At 42.0% G+C, this 20,606-nt stretch overlaps 1 protein-coding gene across 3 annotated transcripts in view; it reads left to right on the forward strand.

Moving 5' to 3' along the window:
- The first annotated feature begins 11,560 nt into the window (after positions 1-11,560).
- Positions 11,561-20,606, forward strand: part of MYO16 (myosin XVI) — a 412,228-nt gene continuing 403,182 nt past the window's right edge. For 2 of the 3 annotated variants that reach the window (XM_056328853.1, XM_056328854.1), the window contains exon 1: positions 11,605-11,728. The gene's annotated coding sequence lies outside the window, so the exon portion shown is untranslated. Of the gene's footprint in view, positions 11,729-20,606 lie in introns of all 3 variants that reach the window. The other variant, XM_056328855.1, reaches the window with a different exon arrangement.

Genomic DNA, 20,606 nt, shown 5'->3' on the forward strand with positions numbered 1-20,606 from the left:
TACGTTTAAGCTCACATCAGAGACCTTCCTGGTTGGCATTGGCTAAAGACTCTGTGAATATGCTGAAGATATGGGCTCCAAGAGAAAAAAAAACCAAGCTGCTGAAAACAAAATGTTAACACTTTTGTAAATCTGCCAAGTTTTTCAATATAACTGCCAACAGTTTGATGTTCAGAGGAACTCAGCAGAATTGCTAACATGCATGCTGCATAAATGGCTATTCATTAGAAAGATGCTGTAGTTTATATGTGACTGCTTTCTTTGGCTGGCTAATATATCAAGTATGGTACTTGTTTTGTACTGTGAAAAACTTTCTCCATTACCATAGTAACCTTTTGCATGTTGGCGGAAGCTGATGTCATTCGTGGTATTATTCATTCTTAGTGAATTGGTCCTCAAAGTGCTAGCAAGTTCCAGGGAGATAAAGAATACTAAGTATACATTCTGGTTAAACATGATTTAACCCTTTCACCTCACCAGGTCCCTAGAGATATATAGGTACATATATTTGATAGATACACGTACACATATTTAGTTTCTTTAGTATTGCCAAGGAAAAGGTTAGAATGTCACATTTGTCTAGCCTAATTCTAGAGTAGAGAGTAAAGGCATGAGTCCTCTGCCACTCTCTTTTTATTCTATGGTATCTCAGCATTACAGATAAATTCATTTAAGAAAAAATAATTTAGTCTTTTTTTCTATTTGTCTATTCACCTAAAGTTACTTCATTCTTCTTGATTACCAATAGTATTGTAAAAATCAACCGTTTGTTCTCTAAGTATCTTTATAACTACTATTAAATAAATCTGAAGTTAAGATTTTCATTGTGCATACTCTACAGACATTCTGTTATTAAAGCGGTAACATAAAATTGGGCATTTGCTTTTGACTGGGGTGAGATCAGAATCAAACTGAGGAAGAAGGCAAATCTTACCTGGAGTTACATATAACCTAGAAATCTTGATACCTTCTGTAATGATTCTTTTGTCTATGAACTTCATGTCTCATGTACAGTACTGGAGGCATGTGTGTGGTGGCAAAGGACTCTTAATCAGTTCCAGGCCAAGGACAGAGAGACATTAGGACTTGATCCTGAAACTTTTTCCTTTCCCTTTCCATACCTATGGACACACAAACATAGGAAGAAGAAGAATATCTGTGTCAAAGCCTGAGGGGGCATAGAAGCAAAAGCAAGCTTCCCTTGCCACACTGAGTGCAGAGGTATGACTACAGGAAAGGGAGACAAAGGTGGCGTCAAAATGAACCTGCTGGAGACTGATTCCACTGGATTTGTTGAAATCCCCTCCAGCATAGCCTTACTGGAAGATATACTTATCTCTTTAGGTCTGTATAACATTTGCTGGTTCTTCACCTTAATGACTAACTTTGCTCATATTAACCCTTAGGCAGACTTGAAAGAAGTAGATACTTTAGTCCATGCTTTAACCTATCCAGACTGCATAATATGGTGTCACTAATGGACATAGCCTACAAACCAGGGTGTCCTAATGAGGCCTTTGTTTAAACTTGGGGCTAGACAGCTTACTCCTCTTAAAAGCTGCATAATCTTGTTTTCTTTTTGTGCTTGAGGTTACATCTAAACCTCTAAATGGTGGATTGTGACATTCCCACAATTCATTCCAATAGACCTCTCTGATAAAGGGATTAAGGCTGTGAACTTTAATCTAACACATACTTCTCCCATAATTTTGAAAAAGCCTCTTAGAATTCCTATGTAAACACATGGACCTACTGTCTAGTTTATTTCCAGTCAGAGGTGTCTAAATGTAGCACCTGAATTTGTCATTTTCCACACATATTTTCTACTGAGCTTATGTCTTTCAATTTCATTATAACTAGTTTCAGTCCTATTGCCATTTGTGCAAGTTGGCATTAAAAGGAGTAGAATATTATCCTGGAGTGCAAACAGTGACACTGACTACTTCTGACTCAAGTTTTTTCAAAGTAGCTGAGCGACTTTTACATTCCAGTGCCCTTGTTTCACGTTCTGATCTTCTTTTAAGAAACCTGTCAGTCGTGGAACACCAGCTATAAGGTCTGACAAATTTCCTGTAACCAAACAAAATCTTCCTGAAAGAGAAGTGGGATTTCTGGAAGGCATAGATTGCCATTTAAAATATTGATTTCTCACCTGTTGGTATGTTCTGTTCTCTGATTTTATTCCACATGCTTCTGCTCTGAGGCTCCACCCTACATCTCAAGCAGAGAATTCACCAGCTCAGATCCTTCAGCTAGGGTCAAGGATGCCAAGAACCTCTTGCTGTAAAATTTAAAAAGCTGTACTGAAGTTATTTTGAAAGAAAATCCTCAAAAGCACTTTAACATATGAAGTTTGTTCAGAAGCTAACTTGGAAGGTGGTAGAATTCTCCAAGCTACACACAAAAATTATATTCTGCATATAATAATTCCTCCTTTTAGGGGTGAGTGAAGACATACAGTATGCCACCACACTGTTTGGGGTAACTTCTGGCTCGCAGAGTTTGAACATACCATTTGAGCTCCCTACAGTCATCTTTGATGAGACTCACACATTTTGTTGGTTACTTAATGCTCAGTTCTCTTCTGGTAGAGGAAAGACCTATCTGGTCTTAGGCACAACTCGTCAAAAAACACAGCAAGGCACCACAACAAGTTGCATAACTATCTATAACAAAAATAATGTCTCAGTACTTTTTCATTGAAATAATAATGATGGCATCATGTATTTGAAATAGCTTCTCAATGAAATTAATGGGAAGGTTCATTAGTATTACTGTGTACCTGCTGTGTAATTTCAGGTGGACATCCTTTACTCTGCTGATGCAAGGGGAAGCACAATAGATCTCTGCTCCTGGGTGGTTTTGTCAAGGCTTTAATAAGCAGAGGACTGGAAACACAGTGCCAAAAGCTTCTGCCTTTTATTTAAAGGATATTTAGATAATGTCACATAAGACAAACTGGCTCAGCCTAAATCCCATATTTGTTGCCTGCTAGTAAAGAGGTTTTTAGTTGAAGGGATCATGAATACTTGAGCTGTGGTGTTGGAATCTGCAATGAATATCACTGATAAAATCAGTCTTTGCTTGGTCCCTGTACATGGTGAAGGTAGTCATTAGTCTGTTGAGCTAAAATAACTAGCCTCCATATTTTCTCATTAATGTTCTCTTTGCTTATTCCAGTAACTCCTCCTAAATTTGTAGATTAAGGTCATTTAATTTGAATCCTAAATTCAAGTGAATGTTGATTTGCTGATTTAAACTTCAACACTGCCATGCTGAAGTATAGTGTCCATCTTTATCAGTCTGTGCTGCTTTAAAATTACTGAATTTTGTACATGTATAAAACTACAAATAAATCAATATCTGAACTTCCCAGTCTGAACACTAGTGTTTTAATTTCACTGCTAAGACATTTGAATGGGGATTATTTTGCTGTCTGCAAAGTCAGAGATCTAGTAAAACTAATAGAAAGGTCATTTTTTATTATGCCTAACCGGTTGGTTAAATCATCTGAGAAATCTGTCAGTTCCCTGTGTTTGAACTTCTCTGTACTGAAATGCTAATTCAAACAAGAGTATGTTCTAATTGTATTATACTGTAAAAGTTGATGTTAAAAGCATTCCCTTATCTAGGATGATGGGTAAAATACCAGTTTTGCTAGTGACAGCCAGAGAATTTCAGGAACCAAAACCAGAAAAATGAGCAATTCACCTTTGCTTCATTTTTTTCCTAATGAATGTAAAAGTGGTTAGCAAACCATTTATTTTTGAAAGAAGCTTTCAATTAATATTAAAACCCCAGTATTTATCAGAAATTAAGAAAAAATCATCTTTCATATTTGGACAAAAATCAGATTATCTGTCTATTGAAAAAATAGTTTTCCTAAACAAAATGGACACTTCTGGTGAGATTGATTTGACTAAATGATTACTGGCACTGCTGAGAATCCTTCCCTTTACTTGGATAGAGGTACCTAAACACCTTCCTAAGGCTGTGGCATGGGTAGATTAGTCTAGGATGTTTCTACAAGAAATACCTCCATTCCAAGTCCTTCAGCCCAATCCAGGGGACACTGGATCCAGAAGAAGGATTTTACTTTTTTTTTTGTTGGATATAGTCATTTCATCCATTCCATACCAGTCACTTCTTGAAACTCTTTTTAAGCCAGTTTCAGCCTACTGCCAGACTGTGACTACCCAGCAGATATTGAGCTATTGGTTAAACTAGGGGCAAAGTTCAGGCAGTCTCCTTAACAAATATTGATCAACAACCAGTGGATACAGCCAGGCTGATTCTCCTCTGGAGCAGAGGAATATCACTGATGACTGAAGGCACTGTCAGGTCTGACTCTATAGGACGTGGGTTGTTTGTGGAAGAAGCAGGATTTGCCAGGGTTGATGCTGTGGCCCTGAATAATGAGGTCCTCATCAGTTTATCCAAGATAATGAGGGTAGGCCTAATGGTATGTAGAGACATAGGACAATTCATCGTCGTCATCATCTTCTGTGGGGATATCTTCAGGGATAAAATTCTTTTCTGTCCACCTCCTCCCTTTCTTCCTCCTGCTCCTCTCTGTTCCCACCTTCAGTTGTGATCATGCACAAGATGTCAAGTTCCTCTGACAGACCTACATCTCATACAACTCTTGCCAAGACTACCACATTTTTCCCCGCATTTTTGTTTTGCTTCATGTACCCTGATTCAGTTTTCTCCAGCTGGTCTACTCAGCTATCTCAGAACAGTCATTGAAATGGCTTTGGGGAGTTTGTGCTACAGTACTTCAGTCACGGTGGTGATGTGGTTCGCCTGGACTATGTAAGAGCATTGTAAGGGTTATATATTTTTGGCATTTTTCCCATGTTTTTCCAAGAGCATGGCCCAGAAAAATCCTCAAACTAAGTAATGTAAACATTTCAGGATTGTGACCTGCAGAGTGCTGCCACATGCCATGTAGCAGGAGAGCACAGATACAGTCAGTGATTTCAGATAGATTCATTTTGCTAAGTAAACTGCTTGATTAGGGCTCATGTTTATAATACAGTATGATATTTTCATTACAAAATAATATACTTGTTAGTAATAAAATGGAAATTTCTGTGTCAAGTGAGATCAAGTTTAATCTCTGCAAATTACGATCATGACCTTTTTGGTCTGAAAGCAAAACTGATGAAAGGATGTAATAAAAGGAAAATCATGAATTCATTTTTAAAGATTTAGAATTTCTGAGAGACCCAGGAAGTCAAAATTCTATCCTACAGACTTCTTGAGCACTAGAAATACTCCTTTTCCTCACCAGAATGTAAATAAAACCTTTGGAAAGAGTGGGAGCAGTGAAGTAAAATATGAGCTCTCTGACTCATGGAGAATGAGTATATAGGGCATTTGCTTGGTGTGCCAGAAACACATATACAGTTTGTGAGTCTGCCTTACTCGGGCTAGGGGTTAATCCTTACTGGAGTTGTGGGGGATAGATCCTTTCATTTTAACCAGCTACACTGTCCCTTTAGCAACTCTGGTAGGATAAGAACACGCATATTATTGTTTACTACAGTTCACTGATTGCATTGTTGCATGCACTCCTCTTGATAAAACCTTTCCTGACAAAATGTGGTTTTGAACTGGATTCCAATGAATAAGAAGTTCCTCTCAAAATACCAGTTTCTAAAAATGATTCACTAAGAATTCAAAATAAATGGAGCCACACTGTAACTGAACTAAAGCTAAATGCAGATATCCTCTGCCTTACATTGCCAAGACAGTCACGAAGCTAATGGGTTTCAACCTCAAAAACTAATCTTGTACACCTCACCCTTACTATGTAGATCACTCACATAGTGATGAAAATGGTAAGAAACCATGGAGCAGGTGTCCAAAGTCAGTATTTCAGGCAGAGTCTATAGAATGCCTAAATGTAAGTTTTCTGAATGATTACTCCTGACAATGTAATGTATTTCCCTGTATAGAAGCCAATGGCATCTAATTCAATATTTAAAATGCAGCTATAACCAAGCAGCTGAAACTCTCGGTAACCCAATCCTCGATTAACACATCAACAATTAGTAATTTTATCATTGTGATAGGACCTTATGGAGCCATAAATTCAAATCAGCCGTGGTGCTATTCAGAGGTTAGTAGCTGTTCCAGTATTTCCAGTCTTGTACTTCCCCAAACTAATTTTCAAGAAGATATATGGTATATTTAAATACTATGGACCTTGATCAATGCAAACCCATGAATAGAAATCAATGGCTTTGTCAATTTGCCCAAACCTAGCATCTGATCCACCCTGCAGAGTGGATCTAGATACACAGAAAATCCATAGCGCAAAAGTACTGTGTCTTTGTGCTGTGCTTTGCATTATGGACTCAAAGAAAACCTTTGAATATGGCACGAGATAAATTTTGACGCTTTCTTTTTAATTTGCCTTGCTTATGTCAGTATTAAAATGACATACCCCACACTGTAATTAGTTCACTGCCAGAATAGAAAATTATATATAAGTCTTCAGGTTAGGATATAGAATTTTTAACAGGAAGACGAGTGCTTATTGATAAATTCAGCTAATACAGCTGGAGAAAGAAAGCAATCTGATCAGGCCATTGTCTTATCTGAAAAACAAATAAACATCGATGAGTGTAATTTGCAGTGACAGACACAAAAATACTGTGAAATTCATACACACTCAAATGGATACAAAATTTTTCTCCTTGACTAACTTTCATAATGTTTCATTAACCTTGGTGGAAAACTCCAGCAAAGACATTTATTCACTAGAAGCAAGTCAGGCTGCTGAGTATTGGCTATGTATAAATAAAGATGTTTTCCAATCTGAAAAGACAATTCCTTTCCCTTACCCTTTTCCCTTTCTCTGTTCCCTTTTCTTTTTTCCTGATTTATCTGTGATATTGCATGACATCTTTAAAAATAATGGTCTTTAGTGTGGGTATTCTACAGCAAGCAAGAGAGAACATCATTTGATGTGTGTATTCTAGGTCACTTCTTTTCACTTCATAGTTTTGCATCGCCTACCATGTCTATAGCCACAGTAGATTATTTACTTATTTGTCCATTTATTTTCTTTGACATAACCTGTCCAGCTGTGTCTATGCAGCAAAACTGAAGTGCCTTCAAAGTTAGAAAACTAGGTATGTTTGGCATGATTAAAAACATGCCCTCTCCCTTTCCTTGACCCCAATCTTCCCCTACACAGCTTCCCCACTTTTCCATTCTGAGATCACTACAGTTCTGGCTGTCTAGAAACCTTTTACTTTCCTCACTTCACCCCATGTAATTTGCATGAACAAAGTGTCTCCCAGCTTTCAGGCAATGATTCACACCTCCTACCTAAGCTTTTAGCTGTCAAACTACAGAAGTTTTTCTTCCACAACTGACTATTCCGTTAAAAAGCAGCCAACACATCTACATAGCATGTGTCGTAGCTGCATGGGACAAGCAGACACCCTGTCATGCCCCTGTATCTCCAAGGTACATAGCTGAAATTATGTTTCTGAAGAAAAACATTAAGTCTAAAAGAAATACAGAAGTTGAATATATCCCGAGGGAAGTGTAGGGTTAACATGATCTTTAGTTTCAAATGTTCTAAGGAAAATATTACTCAATTTAAAAAAGGTAAAAAGTGAAAGTAAATCTACTTGAACATGGGGGGGTAGCCTCAGGACAACCACAGATGTTCAGCTCCTTTTCCTATCAAACAGAAACTTCCGAGCTGCAAGCAGGAATGTTCTTCATACCCATGCTATTCCAATGGCATGCTTGGCATTTTTGTAAAGCTCATGCCAGGGGAATTTCCATGTCTTCTTATGGCTTTTCTTGTGAGAATAATTGGTGATTGAAGAATAACTGCACTAGAATTTACACCCCAACAGTAGGTTACAGAAAGGAGCTGATTGACAACAACTCCAAATTACTTCAAATTCCTTCTCATTCAGAATTTCATCCCCTGAACTGATTTATGACATGCTCTGGAGAAGCAAGGAGCAATCATTTGTTTGCAGGTTAGTGTCAAATGTGATAACAATTTAGATTCATAACTATCAATAAAAGAATGAATGAATGAATTGCAATAGCGTTCTTGGTAGACTGCACACAGATTGGAAATGATACTTAAGTCACGTTTTGCTCATACTGGAGTTTGATTAGATGTAGTCAACACCAGTGGGTGATCTTAGCTCACTTTTACAAAGGTTTTACTCAAAATTAATATTTTTTGTTCCAAAGTCACACCAATTTTTTTCTACAGTGGTCATTACTAACTTCAGATATCTATGGTCAATAATTTTATTTTTGCCTTCTAATCTGTGGCTTTGCAAAAGCTGATTTGTATGTGTTTCTATGTGAACAAACTAATGAACACTAAAAAACTGGGTAGCTTTATGTATATTGTATATAATGGTAAACTGACCTTTTAGGTCTTTTAACAGCGGAAGAATCAGCTTTGGAACCAGAAACAATATTGCTATTTTAATGAAATATTGTCATTCTAGTGCAATAATTTAATATTTTATAAACTGTTGAATTGTATTTTAACATGGACTACCTGGTGGGAGATGGTATGCCTACACAGAACAGTGCTGTGTCCTGCAAAGACACCAAATCTAGCTTGTGCACAGGAGCCAGCACAGACCCAGCACTCCTACTGAGACTGCACTGTAACGCAGATATACGCTGCACATGTTATTGTTACTGACATGCTGAGCACTAGGTATGCATTTCTCCCCAGCACTTGAAGTTTCAGGCTAGAGAATTTGGTGCAGGAGAAATGACTGGAGACAGTGGGGGAATAGAGAGGCCTTGGTTTAATATCTTGCTCCAGCAGCTAGTATCAAACTTCAAGCAAGCCCTAGAAGCGAGGTCTTCCTTCCCTCTGCCTGATGGTGTCCTAACCACGAAGTAAGAGAATCTTTCTTTCTCTAACAGTGCGTTTGTGCCATGCAAAGTAGAATAGTATACATAAGAAGAGCAGATTTAAGGTACCCTCTATTCTGAGCTCTTCCTATCAAGGCGAATTTCATGAGACAGTTCAGTGAGTGGCTGCTTGCTGCAGTTCTGGGGCAGTCCTTATTGCTCTCCTGGCACTACAGCTGCTCTTTACTTCTTTCTCATCTACCCAGCCTTGACTCCCAGACGGCCTGTTCAAGCAAGTAAACTGCTATGAAAAAATGTTTCACTTTTCTTTCTTTTTTCTCCAACAGAGGAAGTATTAGGAGCAGGACTGCCACCTTTAGGACAACAGAGAGCTCCAAAACCAGCTTAGCTGCATTGTAAAAGTATACCCTCAGGGAAAGCAGCAACCCAATTTACCACTGGAGTCTCCTGTGGCATCTAAACCTTTCTGTGCTTTGTTTTCGTGAACCTAGGCACCAGCAAACGTGAAGATATGGGGGCTCTTTTCATACCGGTGCTCTTCTTTCTATTCTTCCAAGAATAAAAAATGAATTGTGTTCATTTCACAGTACGTAGTTCTGATTTTTTGTTTTAACTTTTTCAGCTTTCTCACTTTTGAGAAAGTCTTTCAGCTTGCAGGCGTTTTCCCTATGCTTTGTCTCATGAGTCACTTGCAACACAATTAGCCTTGTAAATAAACTTTTCTATATCAGCGTTTGCCAGAATGCGGCTTACCTCAGTACTACTGGCAACAATTTCTATTTGACTTGAAATGGTTGCTTTTAAGTAATAGTCTAATGTGCCAGATAGTATACCATTAACATACTTCATGGTTTTGAAAAACAAAATGAACTGTAAACAGACAGAGATCTTGTGTTTGCCTTAACTGAGGTACTTTACACAGCTATTGCTTCATTTCTGTTTTAGATGACCGGCCTCTAGTCCCTCAGCCAGGGAAGGTGACTTTAAAGTAAAAGCCTACATTAAGTGAGAAGTCAAAGGAAAGGCACCACAAAAAGCTTCTAGGAGATCCTTTCCACCCAAGACATCAGCCTTTGTGGACTGAGTAGAAATCACTAGGAAATGACAGATCTTACACATGAAAGTTGTTTACAGAGCACAAGGAGGAAGTCACCCGGCTTTTGCATAACCACTGATTACCTGGAGTGCTTGGCCAACAAGCAAAGAGCCATTACAGGCCTTCCTCAGCCCCAGAGAGTTTCAATCCACATTCTAAGAAAGTGCTTTGGAGAGGCACTAAGGCATGCTGAGGCTTGGGGAAGAAGGAAATGAGGTGCTCCATCACTCTTAGGCCAGAGGGCAGCCAGCACTGTAAGTCAAGAAGACATCATCCAAGCAGGAGACTGACTGAGGGTCTAAATTCTGCTCCCTATAGTGTACATCAATCAGGATAAAAAATATCCTGGGAGCACATTTCCTAACTGAGCACCCCAATCACAAAACTAAACACTAGATTCTCCTGTCCTTCAGTACTTGTGGCTCCTTCGCCCCTGGCATGTACTGGTTCAGCTCCCAGGCACAGGGAAGAGTATGCCTTGCTCCCTTCCCCCATTTAATCTGGTTGCAGGGACACTAGATGTTCAGGCATTGGGTACAGGACTCCTGCATCTTCATGTCAAGCTAGTTGTGGTCAGATCCATGACTCGCATCTTGGGTTTCTCTAGAAAGCTGAAATGAATTTCAAAAAGTGGGCCACTTACATGTGTATCACAGCTGAGCTTTAAATGCAGGACAGCTGCTTATACCCCTTGCAACCAGCCCTGAGTCGGTGCAGGTGCCACCATTGGGCAAGCAGAGACCATTCAAGACCAAGTCAGGGGTAACGTAATACGTAGGTGTTTCTACTCTATAGTTAATCCCGGAAAACAGATGCGCTGATGTGCATCAATGGGTATATACTTTAGTTAAAAGTTAAGCAGGGTTTTCACCTGTGGGCAAAATATCTTAAGAGCCAGTCTCCCTGCTTGACAAGCTGAGAAGAGATTTCTCTGTCACGGGGACTTGTGGCTTTGCTGCCTTTGTGTTTTTGTAGGATTCCTGCCTACACTGCCAGTGAACACCGCGCCGAAGCAGCAGGGTGTGAGCAAGCTTCTTGTTGTACCGGGACAGAAATAGATGCATCTGAGCTGCCGTGTAGCTACGAACCTCGTAAGAAGTGTTGCTTTTGCCTCCATCTCACGGGGTGGTAATTATGACATTCCCAGCGTTTCCCTTTTGTCGGGCATTGTGTGCCAGCAGGGAATCAAGTGAGTCTTTGTTGTGCTGAACTACACCGAGACTACTCCAGTGTACGCAGCCTCGCCGGCCGCCTCCTCCGGGCAGCGTTACCCAGGGCGAGGGGCGGACAATGAAGTCCGAAAGGCACGGGAAAGCCGCAGCCGCTGGCGGCGCGCCCCGCGGGGCCGGGGGAGCCCCGAGCGCGGCGGGGGGCGGCGGGCAACGAGCGGGGCCCGGGGGGCTGCGGGGGGCGGCCGGGCGCTCGGGGCCGCGGAGCCCCCGCGGGCCCGCCCGGCAGGTACCGGGGCGGTGCGGTGCAGGGGGAGGCGCCCCCCGGCCGCCCCGGCACGGCCGGCAGCTGGGCACCGCACCGCGGGGAGGCGGCCGCGGGAGGAGGCGGGCAGGGCGGAGTGCCGGGGGAGGCAGGCAGGGGCGGCGCGGCGGGGCTGGGCCGGGCCGGGCGCACCGTGCCGCGAAGAAAGACCCCCGGAGAAAGTGGAAGTGCGGCGCGGCGCCGGGCCCCGCCGCCGCCCCCGCCCCGCGGCCGGCCGGCACGGCGGAGAGGCGGCTGCCCCGTCCCCCCGAGGTGAGTGCCGCCCGCGGGCCGGCTGCGCGGGGGGCTGCCCCGCCGCGCTCGGCGTCGGCAGCGTGCTGGTGAGGAGGCTCGTGTTGCGGAGGGGTTTCGTGGTTTCGGGGTGTGTGTGTTAAATTTTTAAATTATTATTTTTTTTGTTAATTTTTTTTCTCTTCTCTGTTTGTCCGTGCCCTGGTGAGGCGCTGCCCGTGCGGCAGCTGCCCGTGCTGCGGGTGGGGTGCAAACGGGGCAGGCAGGGAGGGAGGGAGATCCAGTGGGTCACTGAGGTGCTCGCCTCGGTCCGCTCTTATTGTGTGCGGAGGTGAGAAAACTAACTTAGGCTCTGCCAGATTTGCATTTTCCCTTAAAACAGCCTTTTCACGGGCATGCTATTGCCCTTCCCGAGCCCCCCGGTCGGGCGCAGAGGCTGATGCAAGCCTGCCACCCCACCGGTGTAAATCGGTGCTGACGAGCAACTGGAGGGGCATCTCTGATTGAACGTTTTCTTTCACCGGCGGCGTCAGTCGGTTCTATCCCGATGTCTAGGGGAAGCGTGCCTACGGAACGGATGCTAGAAGGGTGTCGCAGCCCGGCGCTGTGCCGTGCTGGCTACCAGCAGCCCTGCTCAGGTGGCCGCGGAGCCCGCGCCGGGCTGGGGGGCTCCCCGCGCCGTCCTTTCGCAACACCCCGTGGGGAGCTGGTCGGGTATGTGTGAGGCTGGGTGCCAGAAACCCTGGCTTGCGAGGGCTGGGGTTGCTGGCGTCGGGAGCCTGCTGGCCTTGCAATCTCTTTCTCCAGAAAGAATTACTTTTCCCTTCTTCCCTCCGGGAAGACACCGAGTAGCATGCCAGGATAATCCCGTTTGTTTCAGGAAGGGGGGGGGCACATTAATTTAGGTGTTTGCCCGGTGAGTTTATGAACTTTCTGGAGGAAACTTTTAAACTTGGAATTGTTGTTCCAACGGGAAGAGTGGGAACATTGGCCCTGCACAAGAGAAGTGCCAGCCCTGGAGCAGCGCGGGGGTCTTCTGACGTGGGTTGTTTCTGGGCACAGTCTCAGGCAGGTTGTGGTTCCTTGTCTGCTGTTCCCACATCTCTGTAAGAGAGCATTCTCCTGTCGAGCTGTGTGTTCTCCATGTATTCTGCTCATAGAGCCCTGGCTAGACTCGCTATTTTAAGTAGGTTATACCCAAAACAAGGAAGCAGTGCTGAAGTAGTAGCTTTTTAGGTGGTGTGTTGCTTTGGGGGTGATTTTTAGGTGGTGTGTTGCTTTGGGGGTGATTTTTAGGTGGTGTGTTGCTTTGGGGGTGATTTTTAGGTGGTGTGTTGCTTTGGGGGTGATTTTTAGGTGGTGTGTTGCTTTGGGGGTGATTTTTAGGTGGTGTGTTGCTTTGGGGGTGATTTTGCAGGTGTAAAACCATTCCTGTTTGCTGAGACTAGAACACACTTAGACTTCATTGTCAGCATTGGAGATGTGACCTGAGGGGCGGGGGGGGGGGGGGGGGGAAGCATGTTATGTACATATATATATGTGTGTGTACAGTACATTCAACATGAATGGACAAGTTCTCTTGACTGGACTATTGTTATGGAACAGCAGGGATGCCATTAAAAGTACCAGTAAAGACTGGGATTGGGCTGATTGGTAGAGCAGAGCTCTGAACCGTTGCAGTGATTTTATGTTGTAGCAGTATTCAGAAATCCCAGCTGTAAATCACATTATATAAAGAGAAAGCCAGTCCTTGGCCTCAAGGGGTGACACAGGTACAGCAGGCAATTTGTAAGAGGAAGGAACAGAGGGGAAGCCATTTGTCTAATGTTACATAGGTTAGGCCAGAACTGAAAGTTTCCAGACTGAAGCTGACTTTATATATTCTGTCTCTGTCATAATAGGCTTTCATTATGAACCGAATCTTTCCTGACTATTAATTTTGCAAGTACTAGTGAAAATGTTTGATGTATAGTATGCAGAATGTGTACTTAATGTGGAGAAAAGTAACTGTTGAAAATCTTCTAACTGGGAGGTCAAAATGCTTCCAACTGGAAGTGTGCAAAATTTTTTGAATAAATCTACCTACGGTATAATATATTCTGTAATTGTACAGTAGGAATTAAATGGACCTTGAGTTGCTCGGTATTTGTAGTGCTGGTTGAGGCAACTGACCATCACGAAACAGTGGTTTATTGCGCTGCTTTGGAATAGCTCTTACATTTTATGCTAGCATGAACTACTTTTAAGTATATCATTATTTCAAACCAGCATAATGAGGTGAAAGGCATTTAGTATGCAGTCCTGTAAAACAATGTTTTAGTGCTAAATTCAGATTGAATTTACCTTGCTTGAAAGTATCTAAAATACCATGCTTATGTAGGGTATCATACCAAGAAAAATAGCCATCTAGGTTAAAGCTGTCTTAAAACATTTTTGTCATGAAATGACAGTCAGAATGGCAGTTTCAACCACATTTTTCCTCTTTTGAAGGGGAGTGGTTTCTTAGCTTAGACATGGAAACTCTGACAAAGTGATCATGAGGTAAGTGGCCGTAATAAACGGGATGCTTTAATGAGATGAATTACAGATTTGAACATAAACCTCTTGTCTCACCTGATTGTCCTAACCAACAGGTTATTTCAGAGTGACTTCTGTGTGTTTGTTTCACAAAAGGATGTGCTCAAATATGCAGTTTGAATATGTGTACATACACAGAATGTGCTCTTCTTCAATTGTGAGATACAACAAAAAAATATTATTCCTATCTGAATAATGCTTTTATCCAGATTTTCATTAACATGATTTCTATTTTTTTTTTTTTTTTGGTCCAATTCTAAAAAAGTGACAAAATAGCCAATTTCTCACCTGCCTTAAAAAAAAACCACTCAAAACCCCGAAGAGGCAGTATGGTCCAAAGCTGCTTTGTACAGCCAGTCAGTACTCTATCTCAAATTAAGCCTGCATATTGAATTGTTATTGTCTTTCTGATCGTAGCCCAGCAAACCTCACTTGCATACTCTGTGTTTTTGCCACTTCATCTTTTTTCTGCTACTGTTATTAAGATAATTGTAGCTAATGAACATAGGAAAACGTTGTAATCCTGTATAAAATCAGCAATAATTGGGGATGCAGCTGATGATGCCTGGGAATATCATGTTGTCACGTGTTGTCAGCAACAACAGCTGCTGGAAATACTTGCCATTTTGTGGGCCAGATCCACTGGCTTAAGGCTCTGCCAAGTTCATGTGAAATACAGTTTGTTGCATCTTTCTCAAAAAGACAACACATATTTTTTTGGCTCAATAAGATGTAAGAACCTTCCTGGCAAGTAGCTAACTCTAACCTTTGCACTTAGGTTTGTTAATTTTCCCTAAGGTGTGTGTTTCATGTGGTGCCAAGCCTAGCTATTAATTTATTTAGCTTCTCAAAGACATGGCACAGCAGTCAAATAAGCATCAGCGTGTGTGTATTTATGTATGTAGCTATTTGCACAGCCTTTTTGTGGACTAGTTGTTAATATACCGTGTTCTGATTGATGCCTGTAAGTGTTTATATTCCTGGACTGTCTTATTACGTATGCAAAGAGGAGGGTTGGATTATGGATATTGGTTTTTGTTCCTTCTTTCTACATGTTTCACTTTACCACTCTCCATAATTCTGGGAACTGTTATGCAAACATTACATCTGTTTGGTCAGATTTTTTTTTTTTCTTCCCTAAAATATCTGGGATCATGAAAGTAAGGTGTGCAACCTGAAGTGTGGGACCAGGTTTCAAATCTTGATTATGATGATGCTAGGTATTGGCTACTGGGTAATACAGCTGAGATCATAGGATCTTAGAATCACTTAGGTTGGAAAAGAGCTTTAAGATCATAAAGTCCAACCGTTAACCCAGACTGCCAAGTCCGCACTAAACCATGTCACTAAGCACCACATCTCTGTGTTTTTTAAACTCCTCCAGGGATGGTGATTCCACCACCTCCCTGCACAGCCTGTTCCAATGCTTGACCACCCTTTCAGTGAAGACATTTTTCCTAATATCCAACCTAAACCTCCCCTGGTGTAACTTGAGGCTGTTTCCTCTCATCATGTTGTTTGTTATCTGGGAGACTGACCCCCACCTCACTACAACCTCCTTTCAGGTAGTTGTAGAGAGCGATAAGGTCCTCCCTAAATCTCCTCCTCTCCAGGCTAAACAACCCCAGTTCCCTCAGCCTGCGGTCATTGTGGTTTTCCCCAAAATTACATCCTTGATTTGCAATACCATTTAGAGAAAGGCTTCTGTTTCAGCAAAACTTGCTCTTACTTGACAGAACACCCAACCTGGTTTTAGTCAGAACATCTCTGGTTATCTCCTGTATGAATGAATATTTGAATACAGAGGGTTGGGTGTATCCACTGGAAAAGAGTTGAGGTTATTGTAAGATGCAGTAGGAGAAAAACAGTATTAAAAAAATAGTTTGTTGGGTTGTGCTGTAGGAAGAGTATGACTGAAGCTTTTGTTTTTTTATGGATGTAGCAAATATGTATGTTATTGCTGGGCTAGGTGCTGTGGTATTACACAAAAAGGGTCATTAAAGGGTAGACTAAAAGTAAGTTAATCCCAACAATGAGGCTGTGCAGGTAAATGGCTTCAGGGCGGCTGAAATAACTGATTTTGGCATCATATGTAGAAAAGTAGCTGGTTATTTCCAGATGTGCTAAAAATAGCCTGTTCCTCTCTGGAATGAATGTGTGTTTGGGGTCAGGTATCAAATGTTAACTTCAGTGGCCTCAAAACGATGGAAGAGCACAATGCATCCCCAGCAGTGCAAGGCTAACAACACCTGTGTTGACTCCAGAGATACAGCCACTATGGTAATGAAGATAATTTTTCTGGTGCTTTTAGGCATAAGTGCTTTCATCTGATCTGGTGGCAGAAGGAGTAAGTTCTAGAGAGATATGCGTTTGTCCAAAATGCAATGTTTCTTTTAGCAGCTGAATGGTATTTGAAGTTACCCTCTGAGTCACTTAAAGCTTTTTTTTTTTTCCCCTCCCTCAGTGAAAATGGCTAAGATGGCACAGCTGGGTTTGTCAAGTGAATAAGTCTGGCAACAAGGGGCTGCTGCTCAAAGATTTGTCTGAAGGTAACTGGACAATGTGATTTCAGTCCATAGTGAGATGCTGGCAGCTAGCTCTGTCCCAGAGGTGTGCATGTTAAGTATTCCTTGTAGGCATCTGAGGTACATTGCAACTGCTGCACAAGCATGTAACAGGACTGCTTCATGTAGTAAAATCCAGGTGACTGAGAGCTACTTATTGTGGTTCAGAAGGCATAATTAGTTTTTGTGATGGTTCGTGTCAAAGGGAGTGAAGTGCTCCGTACAAATAGAAAGTCTTTTGTCACATGAAGCACTATTCAGTGGACTTGAAATAACTGATGAAAAGCTTTTTTTAAAAATTTTTTTTTTTTTCATTTGATACCTAAAGATCTGTGCATCTGCTTTTCTGATATCATGGATGATTTTGAGATTAGAATAAGATACAAAATGTTTGGAAAGACTGTCTGCAGGATGCATGCAATGTCAATGTAGTTGTGGGGTTTTTTTTGAAGCAGTTAAGTACCTACCTCTTGGGTAAGCAGGCCATAAAGGAATTGTAACTGTTGATGTTTGTATTGTAGCGGTTTACTGTGGATCAATTCTCAATTGAGATGACTTTGTGTCAGGTGCTGTTTTATTAGGTGTGATAAAACAAAAGCATCTATCCAGCTGCATTTATCTTAGAGTCTGAGGAAAACCATGTAGGAGGAGGGAAGACCTAACAAGACAGTGTTGACAGTTTTATATTTTTACAGTATCAGCAGTTAAATCCAATCACAGAAGCATAATCTGAGCTAGTGCCCAGGCTCCCTATGTAATCAGAAGAGAGAGATGAATGACCTTCTGGTGGCAGGTATCTACATCTATGGCCATGGTTCTCTCTGCTATGCCTGTCCACTTTGAGGTCAAAGTGGATCGGCATAGGAGTCCTTGCCTGTAGCTGCACAAGGCAAACGAGGGCTCCTTCCTGACGAGAGAGAGTACTGTGGGTGCTTCACATTTCCTGGCGGTGTCCGGAATGTCAGCTAGAAAGGGAAAGCTTGGGCAGTTTGTCAGATCTAGCTTGTAGATAAATGTGCAGTGTGTCCTAATTAGGAGTTTTATTTAAGGAACATTAGTGATTTAACACCCTGATCTAATTACTCGTAAGCTTCTTGCTAATTTTGTAATTAACACTGGAGCAAGACTTTTTATGGAATATACACCCTTACGGAAGTCAGAACCACTAACTTCCAGTGCTTATAGAGAGCTTTATTTCTATGACAATGTTCTGTAGACAACGTCTGTAAGGTAATATTACTCTTTGTTCTATGTTTACATGATGGCAAAGATAGATAATGTGCCGAGTGTTTACAAAAACCTGTTGCAGTCAGTTGCCGCAACCCAAATGACTCTGGCTTTAGAACATGCATCTATAGGATCAGATTCTGCTCAGTTGTTACCTAGTGGAGAAGGCATGCTTGAATCAGTTTATACCACAGTTATCTTTGGCCTTCAGGGGGTGAGGAGGGGAACTCTGGGTGTAACCAGGGGGTACTGGCTGCATGCTTTTGCGGTTTATAAGCAGCCAAGGCAGCTTTGTATAAATATAGATGGTAAGGTGCAACTTGGAGCAGCCATAAGCCTGCTCGAAAATGTAACGTTGCCTTGGATAAAGCTGTTCTGGTAGCTTGTTTTCAGGTAATCTATGTGGTATGTTTCAGTTGGACAGAGAACCTGGCCCATCAAGCAGGTGGTCATGGAGTTTTTGTTCTCAGAGAAGGTCTCCCAAGTGGTCTCTTAATTTTGATAGAGCAGGCTTGCTTTTTCCAAAGATTGATAAATTTGACTAAGCCTTAGTTCTGGAGGGCAGTTCATGCTTTGCAGAATTAAAACCTAATAATTTGCTCTCTTTAAATGCTAGTGTTTTAACATTTTGGAAGGTGGGGAGCTTTGTAGCCAGACTAGAATAATATAATATAAAAAAGGTCTGTAGGGAGAGATCTGTTTATTAGTTTGATAGATCTAGCTGGGAAAGAAACAAACTAGCTGTTAGGCTCAGAGTACCTTATTGCCTTATTGGACTGATGAAGCAATTAAGCCTAAAAGCTTGTCACTTGTTATTATTGCGCAACAGTTGTAGTAAGCTTTTAAACTAATCTTTTGCTTGTTTGTCTTTGTAAAAGAAAATGGTTCACCTGTAGGCAGAGAGCTGCTGTGTGCATGGGGAGCACTGAGCATGGGCATGTGTGTTTAATGCAAAAATGGAGTGGCTTCAGCATGCAAGATCGTGCCCTGGGCTCACGATTCCTCAGTCCTGTCACATCTCTTCTTTTCCCAGCAGGACATGCTCGTCTACATCCCAGCGTGCCAACACAGCCATATAAAGGAAAGGCTACAAAAACACTGCAAGCTGCTCTGCTCTGCTTCCACTTCCTACCACAGATACTGTTTTTGATGTTAAGTGTCCCAGTACTTCCTTGACCCCTTTCACTGTTTTTCGCTGAATGTATTTTAGTGTCAAATAATTTGGCTCTCGATTTAGTCCCAGGTACAAGTCTCCTGATTTTTCACATTGCATATATGCTAATTAATTCAGTATCCCTAGCAGAGATAGAGAAGTAGTTCCTTCTGAAGAGGAGGGGGGTGGGGGTGGAGGGGTGGAAAAAGACATTGTTGGCTGGCTAATTTGCTTCAAGGTCTGCTCTGGACAAACAGTATGCGTACAGACCCTGCCAAGTTTGGCTTCCTCTGCCTGGGACGTTTCTCTAGCACTCTCCCAGGAGGTCTTCTGCCCTTAACTGCCCCCTCATGCCTGTGATAGAAAGAGCTTGGAAGCACTCCTGAGTGTCAGATCTAGCTGGGTTTTAATATGAGCACTGCCAGTGAGGAGACCTTAGCCCTGATGGTGGCTGTACCTTACTATGCAGAGGAGTAAGTGGATGGTGACAGCTTCATTGGTTTTACTCAAATTCCATATCCAGTGAAATTTTGGTATTTAATCATCTTTTCTATGCTTACAGACATATTCTTTCTCCTCCTGTGAAAGGAAATGGAAATGTGGGCACAAACTACGCACAGGAGCTGCAGGGTACTCTATTAGACAGCCAGTGTCTTGAGACCAAAACCATTCATCAGGGTGGGGAATCTTATTTCAGTGAGTAAAGGCAGAGAAAGCCAAGCTGTTTCATGGTAACTTTCACCAACAGAGACTTTATAGCTTCACAATCTAAGCAATTTTTATTTGTATGGTTTGTCTGTTGGTGTAAGTACTAGCCAGGCTTTTGGAATTTATGCTTGTGTTAATATGTCTTTGTTGCACCTATTGCCTTCCGGAATGCTAAGGAGCTTTTTTTTTGTTTCCTCCAAAAATGTGAAATTTTATTCCTTGGTATAGGATTGGTAGCTTTTGCACTGGTGGTTTTTCTCCCCCTCCCCTGTCATACTCCCTCAACTTTTAGTTGAACACAGGGTGTTTGAGGGTGATCCTATATGTCCCTTACAAAGCATTAATAAAAGGTGCTGAATTGGGGTAACTGTGCGGTTGTTAGAGAAAGAGGAATCCTGACATGCAGACGGAGAGCCTACAGCAACTGTGCAGTGTTGTGCTGGCTGCGGCGGCCGCTGCTGCGGAAGAAGTCCATGGGCTGCAGTCATGCCTGTGTTTCTCTCCATGATGGAAGTCATATTTCAGTAGACCTGAATGCCTGATCAGTAACTAATCTAGTTACCAACAACGTGAGGTGGTTCTACTAAGTTCTTTATATAGTTTTCTGAGAATGGAAAATACCACTTTCAAACTTTGTCCTCGTTATTAGTTTTAGATATAGCTACTGCAA

This window comes from Falco biarmicus, chromosome 2 (assembly GCF_023638135.1).
Source record: "Falco biarmicus isolate bFalBia1 chromosome 2, bFalBia1.pri, whole genome shotgun sequence".
Classification (NCBI taxonomy): Eukaryota; Metazoa; Chordata; class Aves; order Falconiformes; family Falconidae; genus Falco; species Falco biarmicus.